Genomic DNA, 16727 nt, shown 5'->3' on the forward strand with positions numbered 1-16727 from the left:
GTCAGTCAATATTCGGTTAGTTTGGGGGTGACGTATTGCCGTTATATAGCGTTTATATGTCTTGCTTTTGGACATTGTTGCTAAGAGGCGACCAGTCCTATTGCCCCATTTGTAATATTTAAATTTAGAGAAAACTAAATTCCGTTAGGCTTGTGACAATAAAATAATCATTTAGTAACTGTTGCGCTTCGGAATATCTAGCTAGCGTCTCATCACATGGATTAGCCATATGGTTTTGTAAGGCCAAAGTCAATGAATCATGCAGTGCGTGATAGTCAGCATTTGATTTTTTTTTCATTCGAGATACATAGTCTATAATGTGGCCCCTTAAGACGGTTTTTGATGTGCCCCAGAATAAAGTGGGATTATCCCAGTGCTCTATGTTGTCATCTACAAATAACATCCATTTATCAGTCAGAAATTGTCTGAAATCAGCTGAGTTGTACAAATAACTGGGAAATCGCCATCCGCTCTGTCCTCCCGCCTGTTGTGTTCTTTCTAAGGTCACTGATATAGGAGCATGATCTGAAACAACAATATTCAAAAGGTCTGTTTCTCCCACCCGTGTAACCAAGGAATCAGATAGTAAGATGAGATCTATTCTAGACCAGGACTTATGAACCCCTGAGTGGAAAGTAAAGGATTTATCAGTTGGGTTAAGAAGGCGCCAAATATCAGTGAGCTGGAGGGCTGAGCGAAGAAGTTGAATCTGTTTCCAAACGGGGGAATTTGGATTACGTGGGACAGGCTGTTTATCTATGAAGGGGTTATCTACTAAATTGAAATCGCCACCCATAATGATAGGATAATTATTCCTTTGAGCCAAGAGATGGGTAAAATCCTGCAGAAATTCGGAGGTTGCAACATTTGGGGCGTATAAATTGATTAAAGTATATTTGAAACCCCAAATCTCTACATCTAATATAAGATATCTACCGTTAGGATCCGATATAGTATTTAAAATGGTGTATTGGAGATCTCTATGAAATAGAATCGCCACCCCCCTAGCATTCCATTTGTAATCCGCTGAAATACATTGATCCAGCCAAGGGGCCCTTAAGGACGATGCACTACCTGTCAGCCAGTGGTTTTCCTGAAGAAATATTACTTGTGGGAGAAGCTTTTTAAGATGTGAGACCACCTTTTTTCGTTTAACGGGAGAATTAAGACCCCCCACGTTCCAAGAAACTATCCCAAAATATTTGTCAAAACAAGAGAATAGGACTCTTGGGTTTGTTCTAGCTGCATTAGCCAATATCCTGACGTGGATGGATGTGTTGAATCAGAGATATTGTAAAAACCACCTCCTCCCCGTCCCAGCAAGCAGGGAGGTACAGGTGTGAGTACATTCTGCAGTTCAAGTAAGGTAATCTCGTTATAAGAGGGGGGAAGGCCAGGCAGACATCTTTATAGACTAACCTAAAAAACATACATCGCTTTAACCAACTTTTTCTCAAATTTTCCATTAGTATCCAAAACCAAGCGAGCACCAATAAACATATTGGCGATCGCTGAACATAATTTTAAATAGATTGTTTGTATTTATTCACTATCATATTTCAGAATTGTGAAAAATAAAACAAAAACAAATTCCAAGTAGCTTGTTATAGTACAAGTATATGAAATCCATGAACCATACCAGGTATATAAGAGTAATTCAATTAATCATGTGGAGGACTGTCTTGACGTCTGAACATACGTGAGCCATGTTCTTTAGCTTGATTTGAATCAGTAAAGAACAGCGTACGGCCATTATTTTGGAATCTGAGTTTCGCTGGGTACATTAAAGCAAAACGTGTGTTATGATTATGTAGTATCTTACAGACCTCCGAAAATTCTCTACGTTTCTGAGAGACAGATGCTGAAAAATCTTGAAATATCAAGATACGATCCCCATTAATTAGTAATTGAGAAATTTTGCGATAAGCGCGTAAAATATGTTCCTTCATCCTATAGTCCAGGAATCTCGCAATAACTGGTCTGGGTCTGCCTGCTACATCCTGTCTTTCCGGGCCAATTCGATGAGCCCTATCAATATGGGAAAGTAACGTGGCATCTGATATGTCAAGTGATCCCATCACTGAGGTAATAATGTATTCCGATAGCTGTGAATCTCGTATTGTTTCCGGAATTCCTATAAACCAGAGGTTATTCCTCCTGTGTCTATTTTCCAGATCATCTATTTTAGCCTGCATGGCTTGAATGGAATTTGTTAATGTATCTGAAGAATTTTGGAGCGTGTGGGTCTGGTCCTCTGTATCACTCACTCTTTGCTCCAGTGTGTTAATTCTAGTAGTGTTTGCCTCTATTTTAGTAAGAGCCGTATCAAATGATGTTTGAATGTTTTCAAGTTTTTTTTTAAATTTTTCTATTTGGGGCATAATCAATTTGGAAATCTCCTGAACCATTTCCATAATTGATGGGTGGCCACAAGGAACATCATCGTTAGAAATACTAGTTGATGTTTCCTCCCCAGTAGGGTTAGGTGGGGGCTGGGATTTCGCAGTGGATTTGCCAGATCTACTCATTCTAGTATTTGCGTTAGATTGGGGGGTTTTATTTGAAGTATTCTTATGGACATATTTGTCCATATCCAAGCACCCAGAGATAAGACAGTAAATATTGTAGTTGTCCTACACACCCAAGGCAGTACTCAATACTAGTTAACTTAAAATATTCATAGACTCACAGTATAACAATTAAGGGGTTGAAGCTACCTGGATTTGCACAGTAAAGCTATAACCATAACAATCACATTGTGGTTGTTAGTTTAGAGTATATCCTGTATATTGTCAACAATTCAGCATTGACTTAGTATAACCTATATGCAATTATGCAAATACCAAAGAAAAGAAAATAATGTGATGGATTAGCATCAGAAAAAACATAATGTAATTATAAAGTTTATCCACCGGGTGAAGACAGAATCAAAGAAATCAAAACATTTACAATGTTGAATATTTTCAAGAAAAGTCTTTTGAGTATTAGCACCGGGGTGTGGAATTCAATGGGGATAATGACAGGGGTCACAAACAATTGACGGCACTGATCACCCCTGACCAGTCAGGTCTGAGTAAACAATGATCTTTATCACAGACTTTTTTTTTTTTGATCCCTGAAGTCACTCAGATTGGGTAGTCAAAGCGCTGGGCAGCGCACACAATACCTGACCCCCGACTTCTGCTGCAATCTCCGGAGTAACCCCCAACAGTTCAGCAGAATGTCAGAAGCACAGCGGTTCTACAGCTCTTCCTCGCTCCTCAAACAAGGCGGTTGGTTGTGTTTAGTCTCTTCGCAGACAAGGAGCCGCTCTCCCACATTTACAGCTGGCAAAGCTGGTAAGGGCTATCAGTAGAGACAGCGTCTGTGGCCTCAATTAACGGCTGGCAGCACCACCTCCACCCGCAGGTCAGGGGCGATTGGCATAGATGTTTAGTCGCCTCACAGATAAGGAGTTAATCTCCCACATCCACAGTCGGCTCAGCAGGTAAGGGCAGTCGGGGAAGGCCATCCTCAGCGTCCACGGTCTCTGTTAGCAGCCGGCAGCACCACCCCCACCTGGGATCAAAAACAGAGCAGTCCAGCAGATCCACAGCGGAGGTAAGAAGCGGGTACACCCGGCAACAGGCAGCCGCCGATCTGATAATAGATATTGACACTCACGCAGGTCAGGGGCGGCTGGTATAAATACCTGGACGCCTCGCAGATAAGGCGCTGATCTCTCAAGTCCACAGCCGGCACAGCAGGTAAGGGCAGCCGGCGGAAGCCGCCTCCAGCGTATGCGGTCTCAATTAGCGGCCGTCAGCACCACCCCCACCTGGGATCAGAAACTGAGCAATCCAGCCGGTCCACAGTGGACGTATGAAGCGGGCATACACGGCCACAGGTCAGGGACAGTTTATCACTGAATGTCCGCCATGTGCGTGAAGCGTTCTTCCGCACGAGAGGCCCTGTCAGCTCCAAGGGGACCCCGGTAACCTTGTTTAATATCAGTGATGCCAAATCTGCAGCAATTCAGGCGTTAAAGTCTCACAAGGGAAACCACTCTGGTTGTCAGGGCGTGTTCGCGCCGAGTAAACTCTCGGCAGGCACGCATGCCATTAGATTAATGGCTGAATTCCGGGGAAAATACTTTAGACTCCCTGGCAATACAGATATCCCTGGATTCCTCAGGCAAAGAGGGATACTTTGGTGAACACAGTGTGGCTTAATTCTGTGTTTCGTGTCTTGATGTTGCAGGATTTAATGTCCTTCACAGGGAGCCAGGTTAAAACGCGGCCATACTTGATGCCCCGCCCACCGGAAGTTCCGAGTCAATCTTACATTTCAGGAATACATATCTACCCCAAGTATCGCATTGAACCTGCTCTAAAGTAAATGGAACAGATTTACGCACCAGTATGGACACGCCCCTAGACGCCGAAGTATGTGATGAGTGATATGTCCAACCAATCCAAGGCTTTTTTAAGGACATCAATTTCCCACCAATCAAATGAGTTTCCATAAGGCAGATTATATCAGAAGCATACAGTTTCACCTGCCTGAACACCAATGATCTCTTGACTTTGTCATTCAACTCTCTAACATTCCAAGTGAGAATATTAATATGTGACGCCATCATTTAATACCGTACTGAAATAATTTATGCAACCATGAAAGCACACAACAAATGTATACATACCAAGGATAAACCATCATATTTGAAATAAAAAAATACCCCATACAAACTAGTATGGACCCACCCCTTAAAACACCCCCCACCTGTATACCACACCCAACCTAGGCATACCTTGTACCTAAATACTCCTAACCCTTACAACTAAACTAAACTATGCAATATAAATAAGATATTACCTTACCTCAAACAAGATAAATGGAGCAAAATATATAATGACAACAGAGCATAACACAGGGAGGCCTCCGTACACAGATTCATCCTCCGGGAGCAAATAACAAAACCATAAATATTGTGTTATAGAATAATCTGGTGAACAGTCAGCAAAAGAATAAAAAATATTCTACCCATAAAGTACTATATAGCCCAACAACAATATTAGCTTAGTAAATAGATTATACAATGAATATTGAAGAGCAAACAATAAAAGTATGAAATCTTAACTCGCTGAAAAAGCCATGAGAATACTGTAGGTAGATGACACCAACAAAGGTTGGCCCTCAATAATATATACCCAGACTACATAGACAGCAGAAGCATTAAAACATAAAACACATTAAATATATCAGAAACAAATTAGACATTAGCCATATGGAAATGTAGGATTATTAAAGCTCAGGATATCAATCATTAGCCAATGCATCCCTGGCTGGTCTGTGGCGGTCAAGCCATAGTGCCGCCTCCCTCGGTGGCGTGAAGAATTTGGTTTCACCATCGGCAACTACACAAAGCTTAGATGGATATAGCATTGCGTAGGAGATATTAAGATCATGAAGGCGCCTTTTAATTGCAAGAAATTGGGCCCTGTCTTTCTATATCTCTATGTCAAAGTCAGGGAATACAGAGATCCGAGTTCCATTCCACTGTAAAGGACCATTAGTATGGGCCAATCTAAGAACAGAGTCCCGGTCATGGAAATGAAGGAATTTTGCTATGAAATTCCGTGGTGGCGCCCCAGGTGGCAAAGGTCTAGACGGCACAATGTGGGCTCTCTCGATTGTTATATATGTAGAAAAAGAAGTAGAACCGTGTCTAAGAGCCATTTTTCCAGGAACTTTTCAGGATCAGTACCCTCCTCCTTCTCTGGTAACCCAACGAATCGCACATTATTTCGCCTGAGCTGTCCCACCATGTCAAACATTTTCCTCTGTATGGATGTAAGCTGCAAATCAAGAGAGTTAACTCGAGCACCCAAAGTTGTTACTTTATCCTCCAGAGTGGATGTACGGGTCTCCACCTCACCGACTCTCTCACGAACACATTGCAGATCGTGATGTATAATGGATAGATCTGACTGCACTTTGCCAATCTTTTCTGAGAGCCTGGTCTCACAAGCAGTCACGGCTTCAAGAACTCGCTGATGCCCAGCATCAGAGGACTCAGCTGAAGTCACCAACTCTGCGGGAGTTGCAGGAGGAGAATTACATTTCTGATAAGTAGAAGTGGATTGAGCTGGAGGTACTCTAGAGAACTTCTCCAGCTTAGCCGCTGCAGCAGAGAGTTATGATGTTTCACCATCATGCAGTATATATGAGAGGCTCCAACAGAGTATATATATATATAGCAGACCACAGTAGTAATAAAGGAGGGTTAAAGAAAGTTCCTTTTGTATATAGCTCAGAGTCAGGTTAAACTGGTATCAACAGCAGCTTACAGGCAGGATATAGTAAGCACAGGCTCCTCATGCATGTCTGTACAGAATTGGAGGAGCGCAGCAGCAGCATGTAAAGGAGCCCTGCACATGACTACCACGGCCAGCAGGGAAGGACTCACCAGCAGCCCTGTATGGGAGATTCCAGTCAGCTCTCCCCCTGATCACCGGAGATGAGCTGAGAGCAAAGTGTGGAGGCGCCGCTAAGACACAGAAGATGGCGCCGGCATCTCACGTGGACAGGCCCCATCGCCGCGATCTCCAACTTTCCGGGTAAGCCAGTCTCCGCAGCCGCGACAGGACGGGACAGCGCAATCTGCACACCAACTACCACCAGGTTGCCGAATAATAAGCCCGGGAGAGCAGGCAGGATGTGGAAAGCGGATATTTGGGTCCGGAGAGCGCAACAGAAAGTGTGCTATCGCATGCTCTCCGTGGCCACACCCCATCATGCCAACTGATTACTTCCTCCCACTCCTGCCTCCAAGATTTTGCACGCGCTGCTCCCCACCTTTGGAACCCTCTCCCTTTTCCCATCAGACTCTCCACCTCTCTAAAATAGACCCACTACTTCATCAAAGCCTTCCAGCTCTCATCTTAACTTGCTGCTACATACTCCTTCCTCCTTGACTACCCCATCTGTGTCACCCCTGTTTGTTTGCCCCCTCCCCTTTAGTATGTAAGCTCAAGCTAGCATGGCCCTCTATCCTCCTGTGGTTCTCCTTACTTTACTTTCATCTACTTCTTACTCCCCAGTAGGGAACCTAACACTTGGTTGTTTATGCTCTGTAGCTTATCTGGGTGTTATGGTCGGTAATGTAGCAATGTATATTATCCATGTCCTTGTCCTGTATTGTACAGTAAGTCACTGGTCAACCTATTTGTTTATGTACTTTGTAAGGCGCTGAGGAACACCTGTGGCGCCATATAAATAAATGATAATAATAATAATAATAATAATAATAATAATAATAATAATAATGGTTGATGTGATCCATTGTGGATCAGAAGATCGGCCAATATATATTGTATAGTCCAGAGTTTGCTAAACTCTGCCATCACAGTCCAGGTTTTTTGTTTTCAAAAACATTTTATTAAATTCTCTCAAAAGGAATCTTGTAATATATAGAGTAATACATTTTACATAAAATTGTCAGAGTTTAAACTGAGTGTTGGTTACAAAATTACAGTATCAAAATCAGATATTCTTTTATATAATACAACAGAAAGAAAAATTACACAAATAAACAAATATAGAAAATATCAATAAAAGAACAAAAAGGGCATAGGCAAACGCAGGGGGGGTTTCCGTCTGCCTGGAAACCCCCCCTCTCTAGCACACACTATGACCACATTAGTAATATAATAGAATGTTACTAGTGCTGCATGTTCTTCTCAGTATCACAAATGAAATGATTAGCACCAACTGTGGATCTTTCAAAATGTGTCAGCCAGTAATAAATATACCTGTCCACCAACTAGGAGATGTGGAAAACATGCACTGCTATAGACCGTCAATAGGGTTAATTATTAATATTGTATAATAATACACTATCCAGTACATAAGGAGACCAATATGTACATATATGTCCAGGGCAGTGCTAGGTTCCTCTGCTGCTACCCCAGACTCCCAGACTTGCTCCAATGCTCTGGAATGATGCCCACATCTGAAAAAAAACATTCTGCTCAGACAGGATGGACCTTCTGCCGCATATAATAGCTTACTGTGATCGCTGGTCCTGTATATGCTGGAATTATGCAACACAATATACTTTGTATGTAACATATTAAAGCTGGATAAGTGCTATTTATATCCCCTTCATGGACTGGCCACACTCGCTACAAAATCAAGTATTTGGAAACCCCCCTCTAGAAATCCTGCTTTTGCCACTGTAGGGGTTGTATTTAGGAACACGCAAGAGGGAGGGGGAGGTATGTTAATAGACTATGGCCCTGATTCAGAGCCGGACGCTCTGACCAGAGCGCTTGCTCTGAATCAGGGCCCACCTCCATAACTATGGAGCGTCCTCCTGGATGCTCGTATAGCTGTGGGTCACCACCCACAGCCTATACGAGCGTGCAGGATGGTGGTCGCGATGGTCTTGACCATCGCCAGTGCGACCAGAAGCCTGCGGTTGAGTTTTTCAACCGCAAGGCCAGGAGTGATTTTGGCTCTATCAGCGCCAAAATCACTCCCACTGACATCACTAGTGATGTCAGTGGTGCCGGCTTCTGATGGTAGGCATTCCCTTGGGAACGCCTCCGTCTGGCAGGCACGCCCCCGGCACGCCCACCAAAGGGGGCGTGCTGTCAATCAACATCGACAGCACGCCCCCTTTGTCTTTCACAATAAATGATGCGGAGAAGAATATTTTTCTGCTCAGCCAGAGAGGGTGTAGACCTCTTGATCCAGTATTTCAGTATCAACTTTTTTGCAACAGTGAGGATAACAGTTATGACAGGAATAACTTCTTTTCCCAACACACCCAGGACCCACACCGACAAATTTACCAACATACATGCTATTGGATCTCTAGATAAATTCAAATTGAATATCTGATTGATATAATTAATAATTTTATGCCAAAATATTGCTATCTTCCCACATTGCCAAAAATTGTGAAAGAATGTAGCTCCTTGCATTTTACACTTTGGGCATTTGCCGGTTTCATCTGGAACAATATGTGCTCTCTGAGCCTGTGATATAAATGCTCTGTGTATTGTTTTGAGATGTGTTTCCTGCAGTGAAGCAGTTTGTAGATATTTAAATACCATTAAATTATGACTTAATAAGGCATCTAAATCTGAGATATCAGCAATATCAGCTGTCCATTTTTTTTTTTTTTCATCAATAAATTTTTATTGAATATCTTGCAAAATGTTTATAGGGGTACAGAATAAAGAAAAGGGTATATGCAGGTAAAAAGAAAAATAAAATACAAGGGGGGGAAGATTGACAGTACATTCATAGACATTAATCATAAACAACCATAAATATAAAAGCACATAATGTATTAGGTGTTGTGGTCCTACTGTGGAAGCTCATTAAGACCAAAAGGAGAAGGACTCTGCGGGTTTGGGGATGATATGGACACAGCCGCACTTCCTCCATTCGTAACATATAGATACCAGGGATTCCACTTCATAGTGGAAGACGAAGCGGCCACAGAATAAGTGACCTCTCTCGTCTCCATCTCAAAATGGAATTGTGTTTTTGTTATAACCTTAGCAAATGGAGGAGGAGAAGGGGACTTCCAGTGCTGGGCTATAGTGGCTTTAGCGGATATCAGTATATGGCCAAGAACATACCGGGCAGGTTTAGGAACAGAATTTGGATACCAATGGAGAAGAGCAAGGGAGGGGTCTAAGGTCAATTGGAGGCCGTGTACGTCATTAATGAGACTGAATACTTCCTCCCAAAAGGGGCGTATAAGGGGGCAATCCCAGAAAACGTGGAAAATAGAGCCTTCAGAGTTACAAAGGCACCAACAAAACTTAGAGACAGTGGGCCATATTCTATGTAACCTAGAGGGAGTTAAATATAATCTATTTAAAAGTTTTACATACATTTCAATATGGTTGGTACATGTGGATATAGAGAAAGAAGAAAGATATATACTCTCCCATTGTGGAAAGGTAAAGGTACGCTGGAGATCTGTTTCCCAGTGGAGTTGGGCAGGGGACTTAATTGGGAGAACTATGGGAGATAATAAAGAATACCAATAAGATATGGCTCCACTAGATGAGGGTTTAGAGAATTTACTCAAAATATGGTCCGGCGGTGTTTGGTACACCGTGGGACCTGTACTCATCTTGGTATACCAATGTATTAATTGTTGGTAAAAAAACCATGCAGAAGGTCCTAGTGAGTATTTAGCACAGAGATCTATGGGGGTCATTCAGACCCACTCGCGAGCGGCAGTACACTCGCAAGTGGGTCGATGTTCCCCACTGCGTATGCGCACGACCGAGGGAGCTCCATCGTGCGCATGCGTGAGACCCGGCGAGCGAAGGACTTTCCTTCGCTCGGAGTGTCTCATCAAAGGGGGCGTGCTGTCGATGGTGACTGACAGCACGCCCCCTTTGGTGGGCGTGCCGGGGGCATGCCTGCCAGACGGAGCGGCCCCACTGACATCACTAGTGATGTCAGTGGGAGTGATTTTGGCTCTGATAGAGCCAAAATCACTCCTGGCCTTGCGGTTGGGAAACCCAACCGCAGGCTTTCACTCGCAAGTCTGATGGTCGCGATGGTCAAGAACATCGCGACCATCTTTTTGCACACTCGTATATGCTGTGGGTGGTGACCCACAGCTATACGAGCGTCCAGGAGGACGCTCCATTTTAATGGAAGTGGGCCCTGATTCAGAGCGAGCGCTCTGGTCAGAGCGTCCGGCTCTGAATCAGGGCCAATATATGTTAAAATTGAGGATGGGGAGAAAAAGTCTGCCAAAGACTCCATACCCAGACTTATCCAGTAGGACATATGGAGATTGGGCAATACTATATTTAATGCTCGAAGGGAAACAGTTCTAGCAGGGAGGGTAAAATCGAAATGGGTTGAGAGGTTACAGTCCCAAACTTTTAAGGCATCTAGGATTGTTTTAGATATCAAGGGGAATCTCGGTCTATGCTGTTGGGGTAGCCAAAGAAGATCGGGGAGAGGGAATCGCCGGATAAGGGCATGTTCTAAGTCTACCCAAACTTTAACAGAAGGGGGAAGAAACCAATCACATATTTGAGATAGAAGGGCCGCTTCATGGTATCTATTCAGATCAGGTAGGTTAAGGCCACCCAGGCATTTAGGCCGAACCATACGGCTATAAGCCATTCTAGAGGGCTTACCCCTCCACACATAAGAAATCATCAGGCGGCGCATCTGCTGCAATAATTTGCGAGGAATAGCATAGGGAATGGCATGGAATAAATACATCAATCTTGGTAATAACATAATTTTGAACGCCGCTATGCGACCCAACCAGGATATCTCGTGACTCATCCAAGCAGTGGCCAGGGAAGATAGTTGCGTCAAGAGGGGAACATAATTTTCATTAAATACGGCATTAATAGAGGATGGTATGTTAAATCCTAAATAGGATATAGAAGAATTTTTCCAAACAAATGGAAAACGTCTCTTTTTAAGAGCATAAGGATAAAGGTGCAATGGTAATAGGTAAAGCTTCGGTTTTCGTAACATTCAATTTATAGAAGGAAGCAGCACTATAAGTATCTAAAATAGTGTAAAGAGGAAGCAACGAGATCTCCGGATCGGTTACAAACAGCAAAACATCATCTACAAACAGACATAACTTGTGGGAGGTATTGTGGATGGAGAGCCCTGGAAACTCAGATGATTGGCGGATTTTTTGTGCAAGGGGTTCGATGGCCAACACATATATCAGTGGAGAGAGAGGACACCCCTGTCTGGTACTGTTAGAGATCGGGAAAGGTAAGGAGAGAAACCCATTACTAAAAACACGGGCAGAAGGGCCAGAATAAAGGGCATTGATAGACCGAAGGATGTCACCCTGGATTTCATATCTACACAACCTGGCGCATGTAGTCCCAATGTAGCCGGTCAAACGCTTTTTCAGCATCAAGAGAGAGAAGGAGGAGTTACAGCTTATTAAACGTCACCCATTCAACCAAGTCTAAATCCCTGCGGGTGTTATCGGGAGCCTGTCGCCCATGAACAAAACCCACCTGGTCAGGATGGATCAATTGTGGGAGCAATAGATTCAGACGATTGGCTATCAGTTTAGCAAAAAATTTTACGTCCATGTTAAGGAGCGCAATGGGTCTATAGTTTTTACACACTGAGGGGTCTTTACCAGGTTTCGGAAATGGTGACAATTTGTGCCTCTACCATTTCGGATGGGAAAGAACCTTTATCAGAAGCTTCTGTGAAAAAATTTAAAAGAATCGGGGACAAGGTCTCAGTGAATACAGAATAGAAAGAATTTGAGAAACCGTCAGGACCAGGGGCTTTGCCCTTGGGTAGATTCTTAATTACTTCCTGAATTTCCTTCAAAGACCAGGGGGAATTCAGGGACGCCAGGCCATCCGCATCTAAGGTAGGGAAAGATAAATCATCCAAAAAGGAGGAAATTACATTAATCGAAGGCTGAGGGATTGAGGAGTCATCGCATAAGTTATATAATTTTGCATAATAGTCCGAAAATAAGTTTGCTATATCAAGGGGGTTAAGACATTTCGAACCAGAGGGGGTTAAAAGGCACTTAATTCTGTTACGAGCTTGATGCCCACAAAGCTTACGCGCTAAAAGACGAGAGGCTTTATTGCCTGCCGTATAGAATTTATGGCGTAATCGGGTAAAAGCCACTTGCATTCGTGACAAAAAAAGTTTTTGGAGCTGTGATCTAACCTCTTGGAGTTGTTTGCGTAGCACTCTAGTAGGGTGAAGCTGATTTTGGGACTCCAGGGACCGTAAAGTGGATTCTAAGCCAGTTTGTAATTCGCGAGAGCGAGCCTTAAGTTGAGCTCCTTTTTGAATAGAGGTACCATGGAGGACCGCTTTTAAGGTGCACCAGTGTGTGAAAATAGAGGTATCAGAGGGAGAGTTAGTCTGAGTATATAACATAAGGGAGTCGGTAAGGGCCTTCAAAATCTCCGGGTTTTTTAATTGATACTCAGGAAGACGCCAGGGATGGTTGGGAGCCAGATGATAACCTATATCCCAAATCCATAGGACCGGCGTGTGATCTGACCAAGTAATGGGGAGAATTTTAACCTTTTTTGTAGATTGGAGAATTCTTTTATCTAAAAGGACAAGGTCTATTCTGGAGTAGCTATTGTGAACTGAGGAAAAAAAGGTATAGTCTCTCTCATCCGGTAATAGGGTGCGCCAGGCATCATATAGATCATACTCTGCCAGCAATTTCTTAAAAGCCAGCGAGGGGCCTATATCACGAGGGGTGGAGGAAAGGCCCTGGGGGGAAGATCTGTCTATTTTAGGGTCTAAGACCAAATTAAAGTCGCCCAACACAATAAGTGCTCCTTGTCTAACTTTAGATATCTCCTCAAAAGTTTCTCGTAGAAAGGGGATCTGGCGAGAATTAGGGGCATAGAGGGAAACCAGGGTGACAAGAGTCTCTTCAATTTTACCAATAAGAATGAGAAATCTACCGTTCCCATCCGCTATCTTCCTGTGCAATATAAATGGGGTGTTAGCATGGAACAGTATGGCAACACCATTACGTTTAAGTGGACTATTAGCCATGTAGCATAAAGGATATCTGTGATCCTTAAATATGGGGGGAGCTAAGGATGAGAAATGTGTCTCCTGAAGAGCCACAACATTGGCCCCATGTTGGTGGAATGTAGAAAGGGCCAGATGTCTCTTATGAGGAGAGTTAAGGCCCTTGACATTCAATGAAAGGACTTTAACCATTATGCGTAATAAGATATTGTGTAAGTAAAAATGGCCCAAATGTACCTGTCATATAACGAAAAATAAATAAAATAAAAAGAAAATAAAACAAAAAGATAAAAAAAAAAAATGGGAAGTAAAACCAAAACACGTAAAACAGAAGACAAAAACACATATAGAGAATATAGAACCCAAAAGACCCAGTATATCGGGCCTTAGTAGTTGCCGCGAAAAAGCATTACGGCAAAATAGTTAACATGTGGGGGAGGACTGTGTCATTCCTCATCCCTGAGACCTATTATAAAACATAGTATAACAAAGACCAATAAATCACATTTACCATCCCTCTCTTGTCCTAAATACAGAAAAATAATCATAGTAAAAAACTGTAATTTTAAAGGATGAAGGGGAGAGGGAGGAATCTATGGTCATAATTCTGAAAAACATTTACTTTAAGCAAAACATTAATCTGAAATTGTAAGGATGCAACAAACCTTACACCGGGAACACTCACATCGTATAAAATGCAGCAGAGAATGTTCACTTTAATGAACCAAAGCTAAATATACAAAAATAATAATGTTCTTGAGGAAGGAACTTAATTGTAGCAAATGCTAAAATGTTCCGAAATGGCCCAATGTTGAACCGCTCTTGGCCAGTAGGAAACCAGGAAATATTGAAAAAGTCCTAAAAGACCAAAATGACCAAAACGACACTGCCTCATCCCACTCGAGACCATTCCGGTTGTAGAAGGGGACCCTGGGAGGATGTTGGGATCGAGACAGGTATTTCCCATTCAGCCAGTAATTTGGCGCCAGCTTCCAAGGAGGAGATAATAAACGTGGAGCCATCCTTTCGCACCAAAAGCTTTACCGGGAAACCCCATCTATATTGAATATCATTATCCCAGAGTGCTTTCGTGAGAGGTTGGAACGTTCTTCGCTTATTAATAGTGTGGACCGAGAGATCAGGAAATAATTGAAGGTTATTAAGAACTTCCGTATCCTCCGATTCGCGGGCAGCCCTTAATATATCTTCTTTGATGTGGAAGAAATGAAGCCGTAGAAGGACATCTCTAGAAGAACCTGCCGGAGCTGATCGGGGCTAAGGTAGGCGGTGGATGCGATCGATCAGCAAATCACGAGCTTCCACGGAGGGCAACAATTTTTGAAGGATATTCAAAGCAAAGTTCTGGAGGTCGGCATTAATTATGGACTCCGGGATGCCTCTGATTTTAATATTATTCCTCCTGGATCTATCCTCGAGGTCCGCCAATTTATCTTTAACAGCAACCAACTCCGTTAAGACAGAGTTATAGGATGTCAGCAGGTCATTGTGGGAGGAAACTAATTCTTGCATCTTAGTCTCCAAGTTATTCGTGTGATCCCCGATACCGGTCACTTCACTGGTCAGCTGTTTAATGGAGACTTGAAAGTCGGAGGTAAGGTCCGTAAGGAATGCCTGAAGCATTTGATGGAGTGTACGGACTGTCAGCGGAGTATCAGTAGTTAGATCAAGAGAATCTGCAGGGCTAGGAGTGGGAGTGGCTTTGGTTGTCAGTGAAGATCTTTCCGCAGACAATGAATCGGCGGTTTTCTGGGGTACAAATTTGATTGGAGGCGCAAGAGTGGCTAGCTTACTCCGTTTGTTAGGCATGATGGCTTCTTCGGTAATTAAGTATAAACGATGATGAAAAGGCAAATGGTTTCCGTTGCGGTCAGTGCATTAAGTAAACATGAACTGTAGAGGTCTCATAGGGATGGAAAATAGATATCACTGAAAAAACATGGCAAAGTAGAATATTTGTACCTTGCTGGTAGAGGAGTGTTGAGGAAACATTTATTCACCCTCAAATAGCCATATCATATTTTGGTAAGGCAGCCATGTAGACTGCATGGAGAAGTGGTGAAGACAAGGCAGGATATGTGCTGCTTGCAGGTGAGCAGTAACTGGGATGCCCAGATCCAAGATGGCACCCACCGCTTCCCAGGGAGATCTCCAGCAGCCACCAAGTCCAGCAGCCCCTGAGAGGGAAGGAATCAGCCCAGCAGGTCGACAGGCAAGCGTGAAGGCTGTGTCAGGTAAGACCTCTATGCAGAGGAGCAAGGCGGCGTCTGCGGGAGTGACGTCACCCGGGTATCCGCCGGGCTCCAAACCTGAATCCGCGGCCTCTGATCGGCAGGTAGGCCGCGAACCACCGGGGGTCACAGCGCAGCAACAGAGTCAGCGAGGACTCAGGGAACACGGAGGGCCACGCAGGGGGAATTCGGAGCCTCCAGGGAGGGAGTCAACCAGTCGGCGGTCACAGCTTCAGCCGCACTCGGGACCCGGGCAAGGCTCCAAACTCAAGGCAGCGGCTTCTGGGCGGCAGGTAGGCCACAATCCACCGGGGATCACAGCGGCCACAGGGGAGAAGGAGATCCAGGCAGGAGGGCAGCAGGAACCCCCAGTCATACAGGAGCGCAGCGCTGGTCATAAAATAATAGGATAAAAAGCACTTTTATATGTTAATTATCAGGAGCTCCAGCAAGGCACGTCTGTGCTGAAAGACCATCAGGCCACGCCCTCAGCTGTCCATTTTTTAAGAGTGTTTTCCCAAAATTTACCATACTGAGAATATCTGAGATACATATTATAATATCTAAGTCTATAAGGACTGGTATGGGAAAATGAAAAAATAGTCTGCAAAGGGTCAGGTGTCTCAGCGTTGGACATAGGTTTGGGCATAGAATTAATGAAATGTCTAATTTGCAAATACATGAAGAAATGTCTGTCTACTAACTCATACTTATTTTTTAATTCAGAAAAAGACATCAAGACTCCCCCCGGATCAAAAACATCTCTGATCGATACAATGCCAGCCTCTTTCCATCTCTTATATACATAATTTTGCAGGCCTGGATTAAAAGCTGGATTTCCCCAAAAGGTCGTAAACCTGGAGGAGCAAGTATTTCTTTGTAATTTGATATTGGTGTACCTCCAGGAATGATATGTAGTAAAAAATAAAGTACTGA

This window comes from Taudactylus pleione, unplaced genomic scaffold (assembly GCF_031769625.1).
Source record: "Taudactylus pleione unplaced genomic scaffold, aTauple2 ptg000499l, whole genome shotgun sequence".
NCBI classification, from domain to species: domain Eukaryota; kingdom Metazoa; phylum Chordata; class Amphibia; order Anura; family Myobatrachidae; genus Taudactylus; species Taudactylus pleione.